We start from the raw sequence: 18,034 nt of genomic DNA, 5'->3' as shown, positions 1-18,034 counted from the left end.
TGCAGTTTTTCACAGAATTGTATTGCTTCCTCTCCTGTCCTCTTATTATTTGCTGAGCTGTCTCTCTGAGCTCAGACAGGTAGATGTATTTTTAAAGACCAATTTGCTGCATGTGAGGTGGGCCTTGTACTAGCTGGTACTAGCTCGTACTGCCAGGTCTTCTTAGTTTTCTTTCTCCCCTGCCCCCAAATTTCTGTGATCTCTGTAGGACAATAGTATTTAGTATTAGTCTGTGCTTTTTGCTAGATATCCTGAAACAGTTTGGCAGCAAATAAAGTCAAGGGTTATAGACACAAACAGTTAAATACTATTGAGTACCTGCAACAGGCGAGCTAAAGGAGAAAGAAGTCTGAGTTAAAAACAGATCTGCCAAGCAATGAATGCGATACTGCCTGGAGTAATGTGAAAATACCAGCTTATTGTGTATCAAGGGGGTTTTCTTTACTTTTTAAATTTGGACAATGATACCACAGAACTATTATTTACAGGACCCCTGAGCAATTGCTTCCACATTAGGCTAAGACAAGAAAACAGTTGCTGGCATTACCAATAATATAAATCTGCCTGATACGAGCAGGCTGGAAAACTCAAACACCTGCAGTGCAAGAGATGGCTTCTAGGGAGGACCTTCCTCACATCACACAACTTCCATGGGACACAAAAGACATAGTTTTGACAGCATGTGAGTAGATAAGAGCATTTGCTGCCTGCAAATGAAATGCTAAAATGGTAGAGAGGTGTCATAAGCCATCCTGCATTAGGATGTTGCATAAATTAATAAGTGGTTTCAGAATGTCCCTCATTACCCACAACAAGGAGCCGATGTGCTACTTTCGTAACATAGGCTTAAGGTAGATTTGAGGACTCAGAATAGAAAAACATCTGCCTTTTGTATTTATGGTGCTCTGTCTTCCTCGTTTTCCCCATTTTTAGACTCCAGCTGACAACCTCAGGTGCCTGATTTGGGCTTTCTGACTACTATCACATCCAAAATCTTCAGTGATTCAGAGTGCTACTGACAAACCCAGTACTTTGTACAGTACTGGAGAGAGGTAATTTCCATGCTTAAGTGCAGGTGTGACTAGGACCCATTGCTGTATTTTCTGTTTTATCTCCACAAGCAGGAAGAGTAAATAATTCTGAAGCACTGAGAAAAGCCTTTCCTACTGCCCTGGGTCTCATCTACCATGGATTTATCATAGAATTACCTTTTTTTTTTTCTGTGGGTTTTGTTTGCTTCAGAGATTGGACTGAATTTTCTTTTTCTTTCTTGTCACAGCTGAGGAGCAAGTGAACATGAGCAGCTCTTCACTCAAGACTATTTCCAAAAGTATGTTATGCGCAGGAGCATTGCTGAAGTATTTGCTCCTAGCTCTCTTCACTAAAAGAGTGCACAGCACTGGTAGTAAAGAAGGGTCTATGATACATAATTTTTAACTGGCTTATTTAAGAGAAGCCATTTACTTACTCCTTATCTTGGTCACCAATTTATTTGTACCCAGGCACTTTATCACAGTACAGTTTTGAAATTAAAAAAGAAAATCACCTGAGAAGAATTTGAAGTCCTCAGAGCAAAACGTCCTCAGAAACTGCACTGGGAGGTGGATTCTTTGCTAGATGCAACAGCTCCAAATGGTGTAACAAGAAAAGTCTTGAAAATCATGGACAGTTTTTCTGTGAGTTAGACATCTGAAAAAGAACGGCAAAGAAACTGAGAAAGGCTTTGAACTTTACCTTTCTCACAGCAATCTCTAGTTTCACTGTTATTAAGCATAAGTTTGAATGTGTACATTCTGAGGGGGGTGGTTTAATAACTGAACAGTGTCTTGAAATCATCAAGGGAAGAAAATAACATGGATGGAAAGTGAAACTTCACTTGGTATTTCCTTATCAATTAGTCTACCTAAAGTGAAAACCTCAGAGACGAAAATAAACAGCAGAAGGGTTGGAGAAATCAAAACAGAGGATAAACGAAAAAAGAGACATGTTAACGGGTGACTTTAATGAGAAAGAGGCTGTTACTGTACTGAGAAATCAGAGGCTGCTTTATAACATCCTCTGACACGATATCTGAGGTCATACACACGTTATGTGCCTTACTTGAATTGTCCCTTGAAATCACTTTTGCTGTTCCATGATGTAAAGTATTAAAAAATGAAATGAAAAAGGAATGAGATGTCAGCATAGCACTATGAACTGAAACTTGTTTTTCAGCATTTTATGGGAGGAGAAGACATGTCACCTGAAGCTGAAAATCTGAGACAGTGAAAATTAGTTTTGAAACAAGTATCACGAATGAAACACTTGTTAAACTACCTGAGCACTGGAAAGTGAGTCGATTAGTGCTAGCACTGACACAATGAGGTTATTTTACCAAGCTGATAGACTGTAGTGATTATCAAATGTGCTCAAGGAAACGGAATCTTGTATTGAAGCCAATCCCAGCCAGAACATGATTAGCTTTTAGAGCTCAAGCTTGATTACCTTGACTTGATTAGGTAAAAACCACCACAAAACTAACACACACTTTGAGCCATCAAATGATCTTTTTTTCCCGAGTGGTTTCAGTTAGGGTGAATGTCAAATGAGAAAGCAACATAAGACTGGCATAGACAACAATTCTTCTTCATGAGATTTGCATAGAACTACTTGTGAAAAAGTTCCAGATGCACTTTTTTTATCAAGCTTTTATCTTAAGAACACTTGAAAGATGTCAGTAAATTGATGGAAGTCTTTTAAACATTCTAGAGAGACGCACAAAGGAGGAGTTTGTGTATATGGAGCCTGCAGTGGTGCTTCTCGCTTAGACTCAAAACTGCTTATAGAAGTTCTTGTAAGATCATGTGTGGTGACTTTCCAAAGAGAGAAAGAAGTGCTGCAGTCTACTATGAAGAGCCTGTGCTGTATCCATCTTTCTCTTATTTCTCCAGGTAAAAATTGTGTTTTGTCTGAGAACATTGTCTGGTAAATGGATGATGCCTGCTTACAGTTGTTAGTTGTTGTATTAAATATACAGCTGGAAGACTACATGGATTTATAGGTAAGGAGATACTAAAAATCATTTATGTATCATGAGATATTCAGAAGCTGTCTGAACATGGTCCTGACCTACATGTCCCCACTTGAGCAGTGGAATTGGACAAGATGACCCCCCCCTTCCAACCTAGACCACTCTCTGATTCTATGATTTTGTCTGATCAGTCTTTGCTCTGAAAACATGCTTATGACACACTCTTATGAGGAAAATACTAACAACGTGAGCCTTAATTTTTAGTGTCAGCCCTCCCTTTTAATACAGACGTGAATATTCTTGCAGATAGCTACCTGCTGGTGTCTATCAATTTGATTAGTGTCATCAAAGTCTGGACTGATATTAGATCCCAATGAAACTTAATGAGCCCATTTCTCATTTACACCCTGTATATCTAACATGGCTTCACAGAACTTTCTGAAAACATCACATTAGTTTGCGTGCAGATGCCCTTTGTAAGCCAGTGTATGTCTGCACACTGTGTACACTTCTGAAAAGGTAAGCAAGCACTTCTCTATACCAGCATTTCTGCTGGTTTACATGGCTGCTGTGGAGCCATTGCACTGAAAAGACCAATCTGACATAGAAAGAGCCTTGTGCTACTATCAGTGTGAGGCTGGAGCTCTGCTAGAACTCACATTGCCACAAGGGTGGATTGGTGCATGATAAAAGTGGGATCCCTCTCATTCCCACAGATCTCCCACACAGGCAGAGCTGAGGCCCAGCTCTCAAACCAGTGCAATTTAAACAGTACTCTTTAGATAACTATTTTAGTGCCTGACATTGACAGATATTAATCACAAAAAGCCTCTGCTGGAGACATAGGAAGAACTGGAGCTCAATCCAACCAGATATAGTATTTTAAGTAAACTGCATCAGCAGCACATTTTTGCGCATGGTGATTCCTTTTGTACCTTTGCATACGATATTTGCAAGCTGGGAATTGCCACTACTCAAAAGAGACAACAGAGTTCAAGCAATTAACACATCCTTTAAATTGATAAGGTCTCCTCATTTTTAAAAGGTATTGATGTTTTACATTGCAAAGAAAAGGTGGTCATAGATTTCACAAGCATTCCTGCAAATAATTCTTCCCATTTTTTCTGTTACCTATCATGATGGTAAAAAACGGTGGTTTCTGATTGTCACTGGGCAAAAAAAGAGTAGTATTTTAGGGATATTTTTGAAAGTGTTCTGCTTTCCCCTACTTTACTTTTGTGGGAAAAATTATTCTAAATGTAATTGGAATTTAGAGCTGAAAGTATCTTGATTTGTGAATGTTGGTGCTACAGTCAGCAATCATCAGCTTCTTCTAGGTAAGTTCTTGAGGACATTTGTCACCCTGGGATATGGGACTTCAGCAAATTGCATTAACATGTTGCATGTACCTGCACTTTGTCAATTAACCAAAATTAGGACAATTATGAAGAAGACAATTATGTCTCCTTCCCCTGGCAACCACATTCTCCTGATACTTCAAAATACATGGATGTCTGAGCAGTGCTGATTACTGTTGAGTGGTTCTACAGTGTTTAAACAAGGTTATTTTTGGTGTTTGGGCTGTTTGGGGTTTTTATGTGCATGAAGAGCTTAGTTTCAGCATGGCCCTAGGAAACCATTGTTTCTAGGAATGCTACCACCAACTCTGCTTTAAAAAATGCAAAAAAAGAATGCAGCAGTGAAGGTTTTTATCACTAATGATAACTGCTTTTTATTTATATGTCTGAAATACAGCTTGCATACTCTCTAATGTAGTGATTCTTATACATGTTCCAACTCCCACGCAGAGATACCTACTCCAAGTACAGTTGCACAGAACAGTGAGCTGCCTACACTTACAAAAATGCCAGCTGAACTCGTGTTTTCCTGCAGGCTGTTTTTAGTAGGCATGAAGAAATGTAGTATAGACTTGTCATGGGCTTTCTAAGAACACTCCAATATTCTCATGCCTTAATCTGGCTGGATAGTAAGGCCCTATCTAGACTGACTTTTTGCTCTACATGTAGTTTAGCCATATTTCTCTGGCCAGTGGGCAATGAGGATTGTTTTACAGAGACTATCAGGACATTTTTTGAAGTAATTTCTTAGTAACTAGCAATCCATTTCAGGAGCTGGAGGTGGTCTAAACTGAACTCCAAAGTGACCATTAACTTTTTCTCTTTCAAGTAGAGCCAGTGATTATTTTTTCCCTCTGAGTGCACACTTGCATATCTTTACAAACAGTGCACTGTTAGATTTCTACCCTGCCATAAACTCTGACTGTAATACCTCATCTGCTACTGACCTCAAGTGAACTCCGAGGAGAGGGAACAGTAATAAAGCAAAACCCAGCAAACAGTGTGAAGCTTTTGTAAGATCTTATATAACTGAATTGGCTATATTGGGAACTTGCCTTTGGTTTTAATTATAGATTTAAGGGTGCACTTTTCGGGCTCTATGCCATCTCTTTGCTCCCTCCTTTCACTCTTGATTTGCTTTCTATAATACGCAGCCACTACAAAAAGGATGTTTTTCCCCCTTTCTTTCAGGAAGTGGGGAGGCTGACAGAAGTTCACTGGGGGATGGGGAGGTCTAATGTGTTAATTGTCTCGTGTGTTGCTCTGGTCTTGGGCTTTAGCCTGGTCCCTCCAGAAGGTTTCAAAGGCCAGCTTGTGAGACCCCAGCAAAAATCCGTGGAGTCCCAAAACTAGACCATGTCTTTTCCTAAATGCAGGGTTGAGTGACAAGTACCTCTTTGAGCTTCCAGAAAAGTGTCAAGAGAATGACAATCCTCAATTCTCTCCAAATCTATCTCTTGCTCACATCTGTATCTCAGAATACACAAGAATTACTTTCACAGAAGCAGGGCCAGGGCGGATGCAAAGCAAAGAGGTCTTTCGAGGGCCTCGTAAGGCATTAATGAAAACTAAGTAGTGATTTGAGGAAACAGGTCTTATATGCTCACATTTAAAATACAACTAAGTCAGTTTATATTGCTTGAACATCACTTCTCAGCTTAATCTTTAACTGCATTGGTATTCATCTTCCTGGTGACTTCTACCTCTCTAAGCATCTGTTGTGTCAATTGTTACATGTGCATAGGGAAAGAGGCTTGTAAAGCAATAGGGGAGCTGTCCCTCAGAATTATCCTGGCTGTGCTTTAAAGAGTAGACACCTGCTGCCTCATTTGAGGGGTCCCAAGCTGAAAAATCAGGTTTCTGAATCTGTTATTTGTATCAGGAGCTGTTCCCCTGAAGTTATAACTGGAGTTAACCTCCTTACTGCATCCAAGAAGGTGCTGATATTGCTGGTGGCTATCCCCCCTGATCCAGCTTAGATATCTCAAGCTTTTATTTTTTCCTTCTTGTGAATTGTCAGTGGCTAGTAAAACCAAAAACGGCGTCACAGTGTGAGCTGAATTCCTTTAAGTCAGTGAACTGAGCAGTCCTAATCTCCACTATCCATAATAAGTAGAGGGGGTCTGGGATGCAAGGGTAATAAAGGTACTGGGGAGGAGAGCAGGGCACCTGCACAGCTCAACATAAAGGCAACCCAGATCCAATAAGGCTGGCCTACAGCCTAGATCTAAAACAATCTGCTTGCCTTCCTGCTGTTCTAAAACCCAGGTAAAACATAGCAGGGAATTAAAAGCTCACTGTATTGATAGCTTTTTTGGTCCTAGAAGATCCATAACATTGTTCAGTCCATCTCTTATATTACAAATGCAACTGCATATCTCCTAGTTACCCTTTAATTGAGACGAAGTTAGAAATATAGCTAAGAAGGACAGCAAAACTTTGGAAAGATGGTAAATCTGATTTTCCTTTTCAACAAAAAAAGGCTGCTCCTAACCTAACTGCTGCTGAACAGACAAAATCTCAATCCGAAGGCCTTACAGAAGCCACTGCAAAACATAGTCTAGGCTCCTTGATTTATACATGTGTGTATCCTCTGCAGCAGAGTAGGTGTTCATCCTTGCTCCCAGCTCTCAAATGATGTCGCTGCATCCAGTTTTGCTTTTTTGATGTTTGCTTCTCCCAGGATGTGACTCAGTGCTTTTCAGAAAGCAGAAACTTTGTCTGCATCATTCTACCTGCCAATCCTTTATATCACGTGCTTGATCCAAAGTTGGGAGTGACTCATTTTTCTCATCCAAACACATGTGCACGCAGTGAGCTGTCTCCCATCTAATGGCCCTTCGCATATACTTGTACGTAGGGTCATGACTGTGTTTTGTTTCACTGCCCATCTGTAGAGGACAGTCTCTGTCTGTCTCAGGATTATATTGTTCTGAATGATTTAAAAGCTTTGCAAGTGAAAGCAAATGATCTATGTTGAGGTTTTTTCCCCTTCCTCCCTCACTAGCTAATTTTGTATCTATTATTTACTGTGGGAAAGCTATGCCAAACAAGCAATCTCTGAGGCTCATTTTCATCCTAAACTGTTACAGAAGTAAACTTGAACCTATTTGTGGAATATTTGCACACCTCTCACTTCCCACCTTACCTTCGGTGTTTGCCCCATATGTGAAGATGATACAGTTTTAGTGGGTTCTTTTAAACTGTGGGGAGACAATTGCGGTGGGGCTAAGGAACTCAAATTTATATATGAATGACTGAAATGAATGTCTGCAGTGCAGACATCTGAACTAGTACACCTCTTCTTTTGCCCTTTTAGAGTACATGGAAAGATGCAAGCAATTCCCAACAGTAAATTGGCTCATCCCAAATTAGACATCTGCCACAGATCACATGACTTGCAATTAAGAAAAGCTGAACAGTTTAGATATAGATGTCTACATTTTGTAGATGTCTAACATTATGGTGCCTTACATAACCTAAATGTAGTAAAATAACTGGTAAATAGAGTGGAGGTGCTGCAAACCAGATGTATAAATTACCTTTATAAGTGTTATAAGATTATAACACTGTCACGAAAGAGTAGCATTTTAATTTTAGATTTTAATTCCTCTACTTAGAATTCATCGTACCTTAGCTTCAGATATAGGCATCTCTGTATTGATCTAGATAGTTACACAGCCAAGTGCAAAGTTATATACTGATAGAATAGAATCATAGAATAATTTATTTCGGAAAAGTCTCTTAAGGTCATAGAATCCAACTGTTAACCCAACACTGCCAAATCCACCACTAAACCATGGCCCTGGGTGCCACATCTACATATCTTTTAAATACCTCCAGGGATGCTTACTCCACCACTTCCCTGGGCACCCTGTTCCAGTGCTTGACAACCCTTTCAGTGATGAAATTGTTCCTAATATCCAGTCTAAACCTCCCCTGGTGCAGCTTGAGACCATTATCTGTTGTCCTATCACTTGTTACTTGGGAGAAGACACCAACTCCACCTCACTACAACCTTCTTTCAGGCAGTTGCAGAGAGCAATAAGGTCCCCCCTGAGCCTTCTCTTCTCCAGACTAAACACAGCCAGTTCCTCAGCCATTCCTCATAAGACCTGTGCTCTAGACCCTTCACCAGCTCAGTTGCCCTTTCCTGGACCAGCTCCAGCACCTCGATGTCTCTCTTTTAGCGAGGGCCCGGATGAACACAGTTAAGATTCAAGGTGCAGTCTCACCAGTGCCAAGTACAGGGGGATGATCACTGCCCTGACCCTTCTGGCCACACTGTCTAATACGGGCCATGATGCTGTTGACCTTCTGAACCACCTGGGCACAAGCTGACTCGTGTTCAGCACTGTCAGTCAGCAACCCTAGGTCCTTTATCATCAAGCACCTTTCCAGCCACTCTTCCCCAAGCCTGTAGCGTTGCCTGTGGTTGTTGTGATGCAAGTGCAGGACCTGAAACTTGGTCTTATTCAACATTGTGCAGCCAGCCTTGGCCCATCGATAGAGCCTGTCCAGATCCCTCTATGGAGCCTTCCTACCGTGCAACAGATCGACACTCTCACCCAGCTTGGTGTCATCTGGAAACCTGCTGAGGGTGCACTCGATACTCTCATCCAGATCCTTGACAGATACTAAACAGAACTGACCCCAGTACTGAGCCCTGGGGAACACAATTTGTGACCAACTAGCTGGATTTAACTCAATTCGTCACCACCCTGGGCTCAGCCATCCAGCCAGCTTTTTTACCCAGCAAATAATACTCCCATCCAAGCCATGAGCAGCCAGTTTCTCCAAGAGAATTGCTGCTGGAAATGGTGTCAAAGGCTTTTCTGAATTCCAAGTAAAAGACACCCGCAGTCTTTCTCTCATCCACTAAGCAGGTCACTTTGCCATAGAAGGAGATCAGATTAGTCAAGCAGGACCTGCCCTCCATAGACCAATGCTTACTGGGCCTGATCATCTGGTTGTTCTGTACGTGCTGCAGGATGGCACTTAACATGATCTGCTTCATAACCTTTCCCAGCACTGGGATCTAGTTCCTTAGATCCAACCTTCTGACCCTTCTTGTAGAAGGGTGCCATGTTTGCTAGCCTCCAGTCATCTGAGACCTCCCCTGTTATCCTGGACTGCTGATAAATGATGGAAAGTGGTTTGGTGAGCACTTCTGCCAGCTCCTTCAGTGCTCTGGGGTGGATTCCATCCAGCCCCATAGACTTGTCTCACAGACTTCTCCAGCAGCTTCTTAGAGCTGCTGGCAGGATCAGGAAAGAGGCAGATGGCATTTACCACTAGCACATATTTGCACTGGAAGGACTTCATTGGTAGGACTCAGACTGACTACAGAGGCTGAATGTATCTCCAGGCACATATGGGAGAATGGAACAAGAGGAGAGCAAGATTTTCAATCCTGAGCTCACTAAAACATGTAACAGACCAGTGGGATGGCTATGATCCTTCCTATCAGGAAACATAATGTTTTCTACTACAGTGCTACTGTACTGTGCTAAGACCCAATAGAGAAGGCCCAACTTCCAGTCCCTAAAATATTGGCAATAAAGAAGGGAAGATCTGACCCCAGAAAAAACTAACATAAGGAGGCAAATTTTTTGTAGAAATGTTTAACTAATGCCTCGGATAGCTGAGGATATCCGCTTCCCTCTTCTGTCTCTCAGCAACCTGAGGACAATGAGCTGAGCGCCTGTCTGTAGAAAACAAACCTTGACAGTTTGAATTTTGATGATGCTTTCAATGGTGAGCCAAACTTCTCACTGCTTGTTGTATAAAATAATCTACTTTGCTTCTTTTTGTGCTCTAGGGACCTTGGAAATAGATGGCCTTGGAGGAGCCCATTTCCCAAGAGAAGCAAAAAAATCTGAGGCCTTTTGGGGCTCTCTTGAATGAGTCATTGGCAATGTGTTTAGGTACTGTTCTAGGAACAGGCCAGAAAGCAGATGGCATTTCAGAGCGTGACAGTCCTGCTGCCTTATTCCAGAAGTGGCACGTCCTGTGCTGGTCTGATCACAATGTACATCTTCCTGCTAATTTACTGGGGTAGTGAGGATGGGCAGAGCCAAGGTGTGAGGAATATCCATACCATGCAGCAGCACTTTCAACACCTACCTCTCTTCCTCCAAAGATGACCAGAGACAGGAAGCACCTTTTATTTCCCAGCTGGCCTTGTGTTACTTCATGTTTCAATACCTCTAGGCAATATTTTTTTCTCCTACTTAGAAGACTGTCTTTTCTTTAATCCATTTATTCCTCAACTGCCTTTACCCTAGTATTCACACTCCTGGAACACTGTAATGAATCTGCTCTTACTTATTGTTAAATCAATGTAATTTTTTTACAAGACAAACTAGAAACGGGTGGCACAAAGTTATTCGTCTCTTGTTCTACCTCTTCTTTTCAGGAAGCATGAAATATTTCTGAAGTTCCTGTGTCTGAGAGGAATTCAGATAGAGTAAGCTCAAAGTAAGCATTAAAAACACTGCCTAAGAGACCCTCACCATTTTTTGTCTTCCAGCAAAAGCTTGTTTTCTTGGTGACAGCAAGAAAGGGTACCAGGACTTTCTCAGTAGAGTTGTTTGGAGGAATGAAGGTAGACATGGTTGAAACACACCAACATAAGATGACATTTGTTCATTTAATGTCACATTTTTCTGCTTCATATTTTATCACCTTTATGATATCAAAAATATTACTTTTCTCTTAAGTTTTTGTTGTATCTCAATTCCATATCAATTATAAATAGGATAACATAAACCCCCATGAATATATCTTGTAAGTATTAATATAAGGCTGTTTTCCCTTACCTTTTAAAGCGGAAATCTGAAATTCTATAAGGAGGCAAGATATCAAGGTAGACACATGAAATACAGTAATAAAAGATTAATTTTATGCATCTTTGTTCTGTTTCAAGAAACCTTTTAGGTTTGCAATTAGCAATATACTGAACTCCTGGGGATATTAAGGGGAAGGGACACTATTTCTATAATAGACCTTGGAACCACAGAGTTCTCCAGGAAATGTTGCTTCAGTTGCTGCAGACCTTTTCAGAATTTGGTTCTTGCTACTAACCTGTTTTGTGCCATGTTTGTGACAGACCTTTGAGTGCCATTTCACCACTCTTGAGAATCCTGATCACTGCTGAATAGGATGATATCAGTACAATTGGACACTAATTTTAACAAGCTGTATTTGCAATTCAGGGCAAGAGAAATCATAGAATCATAGAATGGTTTGGGTTGGAAGGGATCTTCAAATGTCTTTTAATCCAAGCCACCTGCAATGAGCAGGGACATCATCATCTAGATCAAGCAGCTCAGAGCCTTGTCCAGCCTGGCCTTGAACCTCTTCAGGGATGGAGCATCTATCACCTTTCTGATCAACCTGTTCCAGTGTTTCACCACCCTCATCATAAAAAAAAAAAGTCCTGAAATACCTTGGCTCTCCATTTCAATATTGGTTTGGTGAGTCTTCTACATTACAACCATGCACAAACACATATGATTCTGTTGTGAGAAGATGGCAACGCCTACACTCACTACATGGTTTGGAAATTAAGTCCCCAGATGGCCATACCATTCAAAGTTCACTTGCATTCTCTGTCACTTCACTACCAGTCAGTTTCCCAATTAACCACAAGTTGTTAGAGTGTGAACCTGCTTTTATAAAACTGCAAAGAAGAGAAGGGGAAGAGGACAGCTTCTCCAAAGGCCCTGCAGTTTACCTGGCCCCAGTGAACCCACTCTGTGGGAGTTCATTCCTGGGATGTGCTCGTGGGGTCTGCTGACCACAGCATTGACCACCTGTAGCAGCAAGTGGGTGAGGACATCTGTCCTTCAGAAGCAAAGTGGGACCACCAACTGTTCCCACAGGTCAATGAACACAAGCCTCAAGATAGCTATAGGTATTCCTCTCCACTGACCTGCATGATTTGGTCTGGTGACCTATTGCTTTTGTTTATTTTTTCAGGTTATAAAATATGCTTATCCAGCCTCTATAAGCAAGTGTGCAAATGTGACAGCTGCAGTTCAAGAAATCCACTCAAAAAATGCCAATTAAAGGGCTGCTAACCAACCCTCTCTTGCATTTAAGCACCTGAACCCTTCTAAACATACTTAGAGGTGCAGAATTGCACATCCTATTAAGAACCTGCTAAGCTAGCCTGGCATGCTAGCTGGATTTTTAAGGTACTCTGTGAAGATTATAATCCTTTTCTTTCTGGGAGTAACTTTGTTACCCCAGGGAAGCAGCTGAGTCAAGATTATGCCAATATTTCCAGCATAGCATTTGCTCTCCTTTTTTTAAGTCTTGATGAAAAAGAAGTCATTTTGCCCCATAATAAAGAACCAAATAACTTCTCATGGCAGCAGATTTTGTTTATGATTTTCACACAAATATTTTTGACAGCGTTGACATTTTTACAAGCATGACTAACTACACATTTAGCCAGCTTCATTTTTTATTTTTTGGCACTTAAATGTGCTAATGTAAGCTGAAGAATTCCTAAGTCTGGCAAGCAGTTTACTACATGCCAGGGACTGTTTTCATTTAGTTTAAAAGAAAAGTAGATGGCCAAAATACTGAATTTGAAATGGCACTTGCTGAGCTTGCATTGCGGTGACTGTAACAAGGATATTCTTGTCACAGAAGACTTTCTTGGGAGCCGGTTTCATTCAAGATTTTGTCCCACACTTTGTGGGGTTGAGCATAGCACAAATTTTACAGTTTTTGTCTCTTTCTCTGTGAAATGAAGTTCACTACCTATTTCTCAGGAGTATCCACAGCTTAAATCATTAGTACTCATGTAGTGCTGAAGGAGGAAGGGACTTCCTCCCTCAAGGAGGCCAGATTGGACAGAGCCTTGAGTGACACGGTTTAGTGTGAAGTGTCGCTGTCCATGGCAGGGGGGCTGGAACTTGATGATCTTAAGGTCCTTTCCAATCCAAACTTTTCTGTGATTCTATGGTTCTGTGACTTTATAGCCTGGAAAGAACAAGACGGTGCCTGCACACAGCATGGATATGTATGCTGCTCACAAGTCTGCCTGTACATGGCTTACCTAGGGCAGCCAGCTAAGGACACAGATATCTTTACTTGTCTGGAAATTTATTCATGTACCTCACTACGACATCAGTCCTGCTCCTTGTGAATGCCATTACTTCTCAGGAAGCCATCTCTGCCAGCTGAGGGAATACCCTGTGCTTTGCAAATCACCCAGCAGCACTCTTACTAAAGGAAATGTTTCTCAAGACTTTCCTGTCTATGCCTAGCGGTTTCTCTGGTGGTGATACCGTACTTGCAATATGTGTGCTCCAGAGATGATTCCTGCCAGCACCTCCCACACAGCAGTCTCTAAGAAATCTGTTTATTGTCTGGTTTAAATACTAAGAAGATGAGTGGTGGCTTGGAAGCTGTTGTGTGCAAACTGCAGACAAATGCTGCCATTTATGGTAGCATCATCTGACAGTTTTAATGAGTGTGATAGTTGTGTACTACTGACCCCACAAACCCCCTGTCACTATACCCTGCTGCCACCTTTAGCTCTCTCTGCCCACTCCAGTATCTTCTGCTTTTTAGTATGCCAGTACTACACTCCTGCCGAGCAGCTGCCTGTTTGGCATGACTCATGCCAGACATTTGGCTATTTTGGACAAATGGGGATATGCTATTTATCCCAAATAGCTGCCTGCCTTGGATAGCACATTGTCCTGAATAATGGAAGTACTATCAGCCTAAAAATCCTTTAGAATTCTTCTGCCTGCACCCACATATCGTGGCAAAGAGACCAGGAAATAACATGCAAATAACTATTAATACAGCAGATGATGAGAGACGCACTTTTGAAAGGATAACTTGGTTTGACTTGGTTATAACCCCACCAAAGCCAATGAGAAGACCTTCTGTGGGAGGAGGGTCTGTCTGGCAGTTCCTCCAGAGCCCTTTTCCCAAAACCTGTAGAACTCCTCATAAAAGGTGCAAGTATCCTGGTGGCATCCCTAGAACCCCATCATTGGTCCCTGGCTCCCTGCTGGCAGGCTTGCCATGAAAATTTTCTGGGTATTTTTAAGCAGTTGATTCACAGACTGGAAAGAGCAACTTTGGGTTTGAAAATCCAGAGGAGATGTTCTGTCACAGGCAAACACAAAAAAACCCCCATACAGTTTCAACAGAAACTAGGACTTCCTTTGCCCTGTTTACCTGAGCAAGTCATGTACAGGATGTGAAATCCAAGGGGTGTCCTGACAGTTTACAGTATTTTATCACAGATTAAGGGGAAATTAAAAAAATTTCTGTCTTGACACAGACCCTCCTGGGAGAGTTTTAGATTATTTTGTTTTTCACTAGGTTTCACGATCTTTTAATGGACCCATTGTAAATTATAGTAAATTGTTGCCTAATGATGAATGATGTAGTTTGCTAATGATGGATTTGGTTACAATGTGTGTGTTGTAGAGTGAGAGATGATTTTATCTTGTTCTGATGAAGGACTCAGGTTACCAAGAAGTCTTTATACCTCTTTATCAACCCATCAGTGGAGCCACCAGTTTAAAACATGTGTTTTCTACTGTCTCCTATAATTATTACTGATCTTTAAAGCAGCTTTTAAACCTGGTTATTGCAGAATACTGTTGCCTTATTGGCCTGTTTGTCATTGTTTGCATCAACAAAATTTCCATCAGTTTCAGTGTGTGGAGAGGAGAAGGTTTGGTATGAAAAAAATGTGGGGTGAAACCTGAAGAGAGATATATAGATGTACCAACAGCAGGGCCAGTGCCCTTGGTGAACGTAAGGGTAAACTGGTGATAGCTAGTGGTGGCAGCTAGCAAAGAGAATCTGTAGTGAATAGAAGACTCTCACATGGATTAACCTGCCAGGCTTGGTTTTGGAATCTGTTCTGCATTCACTTCAATGACTCATGGGCATCCCTTCCCCCTCCTCATCTCGCTTCAACAGTTTTCATTTATTTTGCTTGTGCTTGGGAAAATATGTTTTACATTTCTAACATCCTTTATCATTTCCTGAGATTTAGTGTGTTATTTTATGTGTTAACTAGAAGGGTAATCTTTTTTGTTGTTGTATTTGTAATCTAATTGGGAACCATGCCAATTTCCTATCAAATTAGATCCCTATAATTTGGATACATGTATATGTAGCTAATTTACTATTGTTCACTAGTGTTATTCTGTCCACTGATTTTTCTTTCACAAACACTTTTTTAAAGGCAATTTTAATAAAACTGTTTAATATTTTATGTTTTTCTTGCAGTCATAAAAGAAAAAATCTTTGCCTGCAAAATCCTTTAAAATTTTATCCTTAAATTATGAAATGAGTAAATGAAAATGTGGCATTAAAAGGCACTATTTTGCAAAGGTGTGTGAGATCTGCCACGATCATCTGTCTGCCTGTGACAATAACCAGGAGAGTTCTGTATCTGCCATCACTATCTTTTTTTGCAAAAAGGTTACCAGTGTACTATACTCAATACAGAATTTTCAGATTTTGAGACATTTTATTATTGTAGTAACGGCTATTGCTGTCCCTAGCACAGACCCTGTCAGAAGGTTTAAAAAATTTATGCTTTGGTTTGTGAAAAAAAAAAAAGGGGGGGGGGGGGAAGAGAAAAAAAAAACAAAGGTCAAAACTTTTAAAATGTCACTTCTTCTACAGTTTTGCATAGAAAATACATTGAAGCAGTGGGAGGGCTCCTTGCCCATAGAAACAGGCTGTAAGAAAAGAATGTTATCCTGCTGCTGTAGTTTCCACTTTCACTGGCAGCTGCGGGCTGAGCAGAAAAGCACTGTGGGAGCCTATTGTTACCCCAGCTGGGTAATAGTTTTCTTATTTTACAGTCAGCAACCGAGGGGGGTTGGGGTGTCTCAGCAAAGTGCCTGAAAATATAACTCCTGCAAACAGATCACTTTCTCCTTCGCTATGAGAAAGAGGGATCTGTAAATCTTTTATTTCGTTTGGTTCCTCTAGTAAGGTAATTAACTACTTCAAACAAAAGATGGACCTATTTTCCAAACAAATTTAAGCTGTGTGGAAATGTTGTTCTGAAGGCTGTAAAATCCCAGATCCCTCATGGAGAGCTCAATAATACTCCTCCCTCTAACTCTGTATGAAATTTGATTGCTGAAGAGCAGATTTTGCAAGAGTAAACCTGTGCAGATGACAACCCAAATTTTTACCAGAACAAGGAAGCGGTGGGGGTGGAGGATTAACTTGGCAAAGTTGGCTTTCTTTTCTTGAGAGGGAAAGTGTGAGCACCCTTCAAATGTGACATATGTGATTTCATGCTGTATGGTTATAGCTCGTATGTTTAACTCTTACAAGATTGTATGTTTTATTTAGTGCTGGTCTATCCAAGCAAGGACAACTATCTCAGTCACCACATCAACCTAAGTATAAAGGTGGGAGGACAGTGACAAAACCATGTAGCTCAGCAGACTTTCCTGATGCCTTTTATTTCCTAACACCTACAATTTTCAAGACCAGCTGCGAAAGGAGATGGATCTTGCCTATGGTGGGAAAGTTGACTGGCTGAATGATTTATCACCTAAACTTTCTGATAGCCTCAAGTCTCACCAAAGTCCCCATGTAAAGTCCTGCAGAGCACTCCATCAGCAACATGGATAGACAAAAGACCACCCTGTCAGCTGGACGTGAGCAAAGATGCAGGGCCCAGTTGATGGGCAGGTGACAGCTAAGCAAAGGACTATTTTGATCAGAGGATTTACCTGTTCCTGAGGATTTTTCCTTTTGCAAAGCTTTTGCAGCCTATTGGACAGTAAGGAGGACCTGTTCCAAAATGGTGTGAGACTTGGAGCCATGCTCACTAACATGCTCACTGAGGCAGGCCCATGACAAATCTCTCTTTCTAGAAATGGTGCAATGGATAGACAAGAGAAGTATTTTTCTACCACCCAACCTAACCTCTGCAAAAGGTCTCTTTCTCATGTGGAGCTCATACTAGAAGAATGAGCAAACCATGCCCAGGCTTCTCGCATTGATGTACTTTGCTTTAATCTTGTAGCTCACGGTGATGGAGAAGCCACAGCATCACTGGGTTCACACTGTTGGGCCTTCACTGCCGTTTGTAGTTGGTAAGCAGGATTACATCTTTCTTGCTGTGTTTCTCAGCCCTTTCAGACCTCAGAGCAGATGGAGCTACAGTTTCTCTCCCTTACTTCCCTTATATTGTCTCTCCTCCATCTATGATGCTTAGTCAGATGCTTGCCTGACTGACCTCATTGACTGGGTCAATGGATGAAATTCAGAGGCATGTGTGATACAGAAAATTAGGTCTGATGCTCAGGTGTTCTTTATTTGTCTTGATTTCATGCATCTATAGGGTTAGTGGAGACACTGCTTCCCTCTTCTGTGGAGAAACCTGTTGGGAAGCACATATAGTGAGTGTATAAGAAGCCGCGACAGCCTCAGCTATTTGAATCATGGAAAGATGATGGGACACTTGATGTCCCATCTCCAGGGCTACCTGCAGATGGCCTCTCACTGTCAAGGTCAGAGCTCAAAGCCTCAGGAAATCTGTGGCTTTGCTAAATTCACATACGTACCCTCTGGTACCCCACCACCACGTCAGAGGCAAACCTCTCACTCTCCAAAAGGAAGATCTTATACCAGGCTGTCCTGG

At 41.3% G+C, this 18,034-nt stretch overlaps 1 long non-coding RNA gene across 1 annotated transcript; it reads right to left on the bottom strand.

Annotated features, from left to right (window-relative positions):
* Positions 1-568: 568 nt before the first annotated feature.
* LOC134163904 (uncharacterized) lies at positions 569-11,295 on the bottom strand. Its single transcript, XR_009964907.1, has 3 exons — positions 10,884-11,295; positions 1,547-1,689; positions 569-721 (listed from the first exon to the last, which is right to left on the bottom strand). It is a non-coding gene; the product is annotated as an uncharacterized LOC134163904 (long non-coding RNA).
* Positions 11,296-18,034: the final 6,739 nt, after the last annotated feature.

This window comes from Pezoporus occidentalis, unplaced genomic scaffold, assembly GCF_034315485.1.
Source record: "Pezoporus occidentalis ecotype Australia unplaced genomic scaffold, CSIRO_AGI_Poc_V1 ctg105, whole genome shotgun sequence".
Lineage (NCBI taxonomy): Eukaryota > Metazoa > Chordata > Aves > Psittaciformes > Psittacidae > Pezoporus > Pezoporus occidentalis.
The sequence above is the reverse complement of the archived record's forward strand: the minus strand, read 5'-3'. Positions and strand labels throughout refer to the sequence as shown.